Genomic DNA, 8,822 nt, shown 5'->3' on the forward strand with positions numbered 1-8,822 from the left:
TGACGCAAAGTCTTCCTTATTTTAAGTCTGGTGCCCTGTCCCTTTGTCCATGATTACTCTCTCAAGTCCCAAGGGTCATGGTCCCAAGAACTTTGACACAATGAGACAAAAACCACCGAATTTCCAGCTTACTCTCTTACAATTTCCACCACTTATCATGTGCTTATCATTTTCTTTCTAATAAACCTACTTACAGTTGCTTAATGATTTACCACCCTGTGTTGTAATGGAAACATGAGTGCCCACCTGGGTTCCTAAAGTGAACAGAAAAAAATTAACCATTGACCCTAAGAATTAAAAATGTTAAAGGTGTAGGTTGGAATACCAATGCTGAGCTATCAGTGGTGAAGATATTATACCTTAAGATCTAATTTCTAAAAAGTACAAATTGTTCGCCCAGATACATCTCATAGGAAAAGCGGGGGAACAAATCTCTTTTAAGCTTGTCTTTGGGAAAAATTATGTCCTTTAGTAAAAATGTAACCAGGACTGCAAAGCTGCTACTTTGAAGTCAGCAACATCAGCTCATCTGTTTGATCCAAAATGAAGATTTAATTTCCCTTATAACCTAATATTTTGCAATTCATACTTCTTTGATAAAATGCTACCCTTGGGTTATGCCAACTTTTATTAAAGTATGAAGTCAGATTAGGGTTAGACCAGTTTTCTAGTTAGGGCATAAACACAAGTCAGAATCTCCATGCCCATATCTGAGTAGCAGGGTCTGCACATTCTTGGCAGTTTCCCATCTCTATTTCTAATTCATAAGATTATTAGATTCATATCTGTAAGAATCTGCCTTTTCATTTTCTAAATGAGGAATGATGAAGCTCAAAGAGTTAAATTGACTATGGTTCTCTAGCTAGCAGGACTCAAATCAAGTATTTTTTTAATTACACTGATTCCCTCTTCTCATCTCTTCTATCTCTTCCCTTCCTCTCTTCTCCATCCTAAACATGCCAGTCCTTTCAATTGATCTTCCTACTGATATGTTCCCAAGGTCCTTAACATTCTGGTCATTTTCCTCTAGATATACCAAAGCTTGCCAATGCCCTCCCTCAAATAGGATGCCTGGAACAGAATACGATCTCCAGATGGCCTCCCTCATTTTCAGCACCCCACTTTTAATGTAGCCAAGGTCACTTTGACTATTCTGATGGTTGATTCATGAAAAATTAGTAGTCCACTAGAACCCTGAGATTTCTTCCTAATAAATTGCTGCTTTGCCAGACCTCCCCTCTCCTGTACTTTGTGAAGTTAGTAATTATAACCTAATTGTATGACTATAGGGGCGGCTAGGTGGCGTAGTGGATAAAGCACCGGCCTTGGAGTCAGGAGTACCTGGGTTCAAATCCGACCTCAGACACTTAATAATTACCTAGCCGTGTGGCCTTGGGCAAGCCACTTAACCCCATTTGCCTTGCAAAAATCTAAAAAAACAAAACAAAAAAGACTATAAAGAAAGCTCCCATTTGTGATGGGGCTCATGGACAATAATCCTGACCTCAGTAATAAAAAGACAAATAATAAATCATCTCTTATAGTATTTGATATATGAATGGGCTTGTTTCTAGGAGGTTTTCCATCACCAGGGACAAGCTAAAGGCAGTACCCAGTCTTAGTAATGTCATAGCCAAGCAGCTTTGTTGAAGGTCAACCATGTAGCAGTGTTATAGGATAAAATGGCAGTAAGTCCCAGAAGTCCGTCCCACTGCCAGATTTTCCAGCCCTCACTTTGCTTGCCCCTTTATCTCTATGACTCCCATCTCCTTCATGAGTCCTTCTAAATGTGTTGCTATCCACAATTTTCTCTCTCCCATGGAAATTCAGTAGCCTTCTCCCACCCATAATTCAGTTTCTATTGAAGAGAAATGATTTGCTAACTCTTTAAAGACAAGATTTCCTCCCAAACCTCACCCAGGACAGCATCATTAATTGCTCCACTCAGAATTTGGTGGCTGTGGACTTTTATAGTAATTGGAACAAATTTACAAGCCAGGAAAAAAATGTAAACCATAGGAATAGAGTTCACTTAGAATACTAGCTGCCTGTGCTGTTGGCTAAAGGGCAGATAATAGGTATATCTCTTATCACCTCCTCTCTCCTGGAGGGGGAAAAAAAAGTCAATAGTTGGATAGTTAATATAGAGTTCTTTACTCTTCAGGAATGGAGGAAAGAGCACAAAGGTTATTATGTTTATTGGTATATATGTGTCCGTGGTTCACCATCCTGCCTGGCATGACTCAGTGACCTCTTTTCTCATCAACCCACTTGATCAGGTATGAGCAGTCTCTGTTCACCTGCAACACCCAAGATTCAATGGGAGAGGGGAGGGATCAAGGACATCACTCCAAGTCCCCAGTCGCCTCTTGCTCCTCCACATAGCTCATTCAAGATAAATTCTCCATTCTTCCTAGCTTCCTCTCCCAATATCAAGTTCAAACATCAGAGTCCTTTGTGAACTCCTGATAAAAGTCTGCTTGGTTGGCATGGTTACTTCCAGTATCACATGTTCCTGGGACAATACTAACTAAATTGGCAAGCTGAGGGGGGTTACAGACTATCTCTAACCCTACAAAATTTCATCTTATTAAATGTGCTCCATAATTCTTGGCTGCTGAGATATTTTTGGATCCTGTCATTCACCTTGTTTTCAAAGAATTAATTCAGTACTCTGCATTTTTCTGACTTAGCCATTAGATTTTTTTGAATACTTTATATGCATCAGGGAAGAACTGGACAATGGATGCATAAGCAGATATCACCAGCCATAACCTTTTGAAGTATGGAGAACCAATTTGTAGTCTTATAAGTGCCTTGAGAAGAAAAGAATGAATTGGGCATGGTGCAGAATTGAAAGACAAATGAAAATAGCACAATACTGAGAGAGGTCAAAAATGCAAAGATAGGAAATTGTTGAATGTTTTGTTAGTACAAAAAAGTTGGTTAGTTAGTGAGTGAGTGACTGAGTGGTGACTGGAACATTCTGGAAATATGCCCTGAAAATTTAGCATCATTGTCCTGCCAAGAAACAGCCTTCTTTGCCATGGGAACATATTCCTCCTAGTTTCTTCGGATTAGCAATGTCAAGTCTACCCATGGCCTTTACAATGATATTAACCTCCATAGTATTCCAATAACATGAGATAAAACCAGAGTCCTAATTCCACACTATTAGCTTTAAACAACACTCGGGTTCCTAAACAATTGGCAAAAATGATGATGGCTAACTAATATTACATATCTCTGAAGACCAAGAAGATCCTAGAAGGTACAATTACCAGAAAAGGGTAAATGTTCTAATTTTCAAAAAAGGGAAGGAAATAGAGTCTACAAACTGCAGATCATTGAACCTGACAGTGATTCCTGGCAAAATGATAGGACACTTAAATGGATGATTAGTAAATATTTTAAAAGAATTGGTCACCAAAAGCATAGCAATGTATTTTTTTCACTGATAAGAAATTCTTTTAAGCCAGGGAGCTGCCAAACTCCTCAGACCTGCAAATAGCAAGGGATTCTGATTTGTTCAGTCCATTAGACACCTCTACTCACAGATTAGAGCAAAATAGAGGCAAAGTGTATCTTCCCTTCTCTCTCTGTGCGTGCCTGTGTGTGTGTGTCTGTCTGTCTCTGTCTCTCTGTCTGTCTCTGTCTCTGTCTGTGTGTGTGTCTCTCTGTCTCTGTCTCTCTGTCTCTGTCTCTTTCTCTGTCTCTCTCTGTCTTTCTCTATCTCTCTATCTCTCTGTCTCTGTCTCTCTTTCTCCTCAGGGAAAGATGTAAAAGGAAGCAAACATATACCAACCCTGGGAGGTTCTTTGCTTCTCAGCCTTGACAGCCCTCCCAGTCAATCGGCCCCACCAGTTCTCTCACAAAAGCAGCAGCATTTAACTCTCTTTCCTTTCTCCATCCAGTCAACAAGGGAATATATCTCTTCCAATAATAAGACCTTAGGAAAACAATCAAATAGTCGATAGCCTCAGCTGAAAGTCTTCTGTTTGACATCTGTTTTCTTGTGGATCCTTCTGCACTCAGTTTACCCTCCTGCTTCTTTTATCTCTTCCTATAGCTTCTGGAACCTTCTCTGTCTTCTTCTTTCTTCTAGGGCTTCAAATCTGTCTCCTGGTGGTCAATGACTCATCTTTCCTCCATGAAATAAAAATTTAGAAATCTACTGTCCTTATATAACGTTTCCCTAGTCCCCAAAGAGTTTAATGCATAACTTCTCAGTTATAAACTTCAAGATTCTAAAAAATAAAAACAAACAAAAAACAGTCACAGGAAAAGGAACTGGTGGGTCACACTGCCCTGTATCCATCACCATCTGATGCATTGTTCCTTCCTTCTGTATATTCATCTGAGGGATGGGTCTCTATCTGATCCTTAGAAAAGTCTCTGTCACTTCTGAGCACCTTAACTGAGATTGATTTTACCAGCTTTCCTCATACCAATGTTCTTTCGTTTGAACCCTTCAGCCATTAAACTATTCATGTGTGAAAGGGTCAGTACCTAATAAGTCAAGTCAATAGCATTTATTAAGCACCTACTATGTGTTAGTCAAGCATGGTGCTAAGTTTGGAGACACAAAAAGAATCAATAACAATCCCTGCTTTCAAGGACAACAGATTTTTCATCTTATTGGGTTTTTTCTGTCTGAGTAGTCAGAACAAATTCTCCTGGAAGCTTTTGTATCCTTTGGTAAGAGGGTTTCCAAGGTTCTGTGTTGCCATCAGAACAAGGTAGACAACAAGCAGATAACTATGTATAAACAAGATAGACACAAGATAAATTAAATATAATGAGGGGGGGTACTCGTATTAAAGGGGAAATGGGAAAGACTTCCCACAGAAGGTGACATTTTAATGAGACTTGAAGGAAGTCAAGGAAGCTAGCAAGCAGGGTTGAGGAAGGAGAACATTCCAGGAAAAGGAACATTCAGTAAAATTGTTCATAGTTGGACACTAGAGGAACAAGAGGGGAGTTTATTGACTGTGGAATGCAATAAGCTGTAAGAAAACTAGAAAGATGGGAAAGAAGTAGGTTATATAGGGCTTTAAAAGCCAAACAGGATTTTATATTTGATCCTGTGAGTAATAAGGAGCCACTGGAGTTTACTGAGTAGGAGATTAATTTGAAAGTTTAATGGAAAATGGACTGAAAGGGGGAGAGACTTGAAGCAAGGAGACAAACCAGCAGCTATGGGAATAGTCCATTTGTAAGGTGATGAGGTCTTCCACCAGGATGGTGGCAATGTCAGAAAAGAAAAAGAGGCAATACAAGAGATGTTAGGAAGGTAGACTTGAGGTCTTGGTAACTGATTGGATATGGGGAAATGAGAGAGAAATCAATTGAGGATAAGGCTAAGGTTGCAACCCCTGAATGAATGGAAAGGTATTGGTAATATCCATAGGGGCAGGTAGCTGGTACAGTGGATAGAGTCAGGAGGACCTGTGTTCAAATGTCAGACACTTAACACTTAACTAGCTTTGTGATCTTGGACACATCACCTAACCCTGATTGCCTTGCATCCAGGACCATCTCCAGTCATCCTGGTCCATATCTAGCCACTGGACCCAGATGACTCTGGAGGAGAATGTAAGATTTGCGACTTACCTTAGCATCCCCTCACTCAAATCCAATTTAAGTGCATGTCTTGGAATCACCTACCTGATGACATGAACTTCTTCAGGGATGAAGGACAAGCATCATCATCATCAATAATCATAACTAGCATTTCTGAGTGAGAGGAACATACCAGAAGAACATTGTACACCCTAACAGCAACATGGGGGTGATGATCAACCTAATGGACTTGCTCATTCCATCAGTGTAATAATCAGGAACAATATCGGGTATCTGTGACAGAGAATATCATCTGTATCCAGAGAAGAAACTGTGGAGTTTAAACAAAGACCAAAGATTATTACCTACAATTTTTTTTAAAAATTGTCTTATGCACTACATAATTTTCCTATCTCTAATATTTTATTTCTTCCTCAAGAATATTTTTTTCTCTCAACACTTTCAATTTTGATCAATGCATAGCATGGAAATAATGTAAAGATTATCAGATTGCCATCTATTGGGGGGCAGGGGGAGGGAAGGGAGGGTAGGGGAAAAATTGTAAAATTCAAAACCTTACAAAAAAATGATCGGTAGAATGGAAACAATGTAAAGGCTAACAGATTGCCTTCTGTGGGGTGGTGGGAGGAGGGAAGGAAGAAAGATTAGGGGAAAAATTATAAAATTCAAAATAAATAAAATCTTTCTTAAAAAAAAGAAAAACAATGCTCAAGAATTACAAGTATTATCTTCCAGGGAAAGAAACAGTTTATTAATTTTTTAAAAAATGATCAGTAGAAACTACTATTATATATAATTGGAAAACAAAAAAATTTATATTAGGTGGTGGCTAGGTGGTGCAGTGGATAGAGCACTGGCCCTGGAGTCAGGAATATCTAAGTTCAAACCCAGCCTCAGACACTTAATAGTTACCTAGCTGTGTGGCCTTGGGCAAGCCACTTAATCCCATTTGTCTTGCAAAAAAAAAAAAATACTAAAAAAAGAATCATAGCTAGCATTTCAATAGTAGTTTACAGGTTTTAGGGAACTATAGAAATATTATCTCATTTGATCCTTACATAACTATTAATATCCCCATTTATGGATGATAAAACTGAGGCAAACAGTATTTGAGTGATTTGTGCAGGATCATACAAAAAATTGAATTCAGATCTTACTGACTCTACATTCTGCACTCTATTCACTTCTCTAGCTGCCTCAGAAGGAAATTAGAAGAGAGGAGGTTTGGTGTGGGAAAACAAATTTCATTTTGGACATGGTGATTTCAAGGCATGGACAGGACAGTCAATAAATTTTATTGTTATCTTGGGTTTTAACATCACTATTTCTCTTGTAGGACAGCTAAGTGGATAGAGCACTGGCCCTGGAGTCAGGAGTACCTGAGCTCAAATCTGACCTCAGACACTTAATAATCACCTAGCTGTGTGGCCTTGCTTAACCCCACTGCCTTGCAAAAAAAAAAAAAAAAACAACTTAAAAAAAAAGAAGACTGCGCCTGAAACTGTGAAAATCCATTATGTAAAGCTTACTTTTTCTTTTAAAGAATATAATAAATTTCAGCATGTAAATCTGAAAGTTGTCCTATTTGTCTGTCATTCTTTCTGGACTTCCTGCTATTATTTTCTGTGTATTTTATTTTATTTTTAGAAAGATTTTATTTATTTTGGGTTTTACAATTTTCCCCCATTCTTGCTTCCCTACCCCCACCCCCCACAGAAAGCAGTCTGTTAGTCTTTACATTGTTTCCATGGTATACATTGTTCTATGTTGAAGGTGAAGAGAGAGAAATCATATCCTTAAGGAAGAAACATAAAGTATAAGAGATAGCAAAATTACATAATAAGATAATTATTTTTTTTCCTAAATTGAACTTTATAGTCTTTGGTCTTTGTTCAAACTCCACAATCCTTTCTCTGGATACAGATGGCATTCTCTATCACAGATAGCCCAAAATTGTCCCTGATTGTTGCCCTGTTGGTATGAGCAAGTCCATCAAGGTTGATCATCACCCCCATGTTGCTGTTAGGGTGTGCAGTGCTTTTCTGGTTCTGCTCATCTCAGCATCAGTTCATGCAAATCCCTCCAGGCTTCTCTGAATTCCCATCCCTCCTGGTTTCTAATAGAACAATAGTGTTCCATGACATACATATACCACAGTTTGCTAAGCCATTCCCCAATTGAAGAAATTCACTTAATTTCCAGTTCTTTGCCACCACAAACAGGTATGCTATGAATATCTTTGTACTTTTGTGTATTTTAAGCTAATGATCCAATAATTTCTTCACTTCTTTCTTTCTTCCTTCCTTCCTTCCTTCCTTTTTTTTCTGTTTTTGCAATCCTATCACTATTTATACTCTCCTTTTCATATCCAACTCTCCCACAAAAAATGGAAAAAATTATAACAAATAAACATAATTTAGCAAAATAAATTCCTACATAGGACATGCCCAGAAAACATAAGTCTTATTCTTTCCTTCTCTGTTCATGTGGAGAGGAAGGTAGTGGTGGTGGTGGTGGGGAGATGTAGTATGATTCCAGTAGACATACTTTTAATAAGTTCAATAATTTTAAAATTCTCTCTTCTAGATTTATTTTCCAGGTCTGTTTTTTTTCCAATGAGATATTTCACATTTTCTTTTTCCCATTCTTTTGGTTTTGTTTTATTGTTTCCAGATTTCTTACAAAGTCATCAGCTTTCCTTTTTCTCCATTCTATATTTTAAGGAATTATTTTCTTCAGTGAGCTTTTGTATCTCCTTTTCCAGTTGTCCAGTTCTGCTTTTAAAGGAATTTTTCTCCTCACTGGCCTTTTGGACCTCTTTCATTTTGACTCAATCTGGTTTTTAAAATTTTATTTTCTTCAGTATTTTTGTGTCTCCTTCACTAAGCTGCTGACTTAAGTTTTCATGATTTTTCTCCACCACTCTCATTTCTCTTCTCAATTTTTCCCCTCCTTCCTTTACTTCATTTTCAAAATCATTTTTGAGCTCTTCTATGACCTGAGACCAATACAAATTTTTCTTGGAGGCTTTGGATGTAGAAGCTTTGATTCTGATATCTTCTTCTGGATGTGTTTTAATCTTTCTTATCACAATAGTAAATTTCTATGGTCAGATTTTTTTTTTCTTCTGTTGTTTGCTCATTTTCCCAGCATATGACTTGACTTTAACTCTTTGTTGAGGTAGGGCTCTGTTTCTAGGTGGAGGGGATACTTTAGGGATTTTTCGCAACTGTTTTCAG

This window comes from Macrotis lagotis, chromosome 6 (genome assembly GCF_037893015.1).
Source record: "Macrotis lagotis isolate mMagLag1 chromosome 6, bilby.v1.9.chrom.fasta, whole genome shotgun sequence".
In the NCBI taxonomy this organism is placed as follows: Eukaryota; Metazoa; Chordata; class Mammalia; order Peramelemorphia; family Peramelidae; genus Macrotis; species Macrotis lagotis.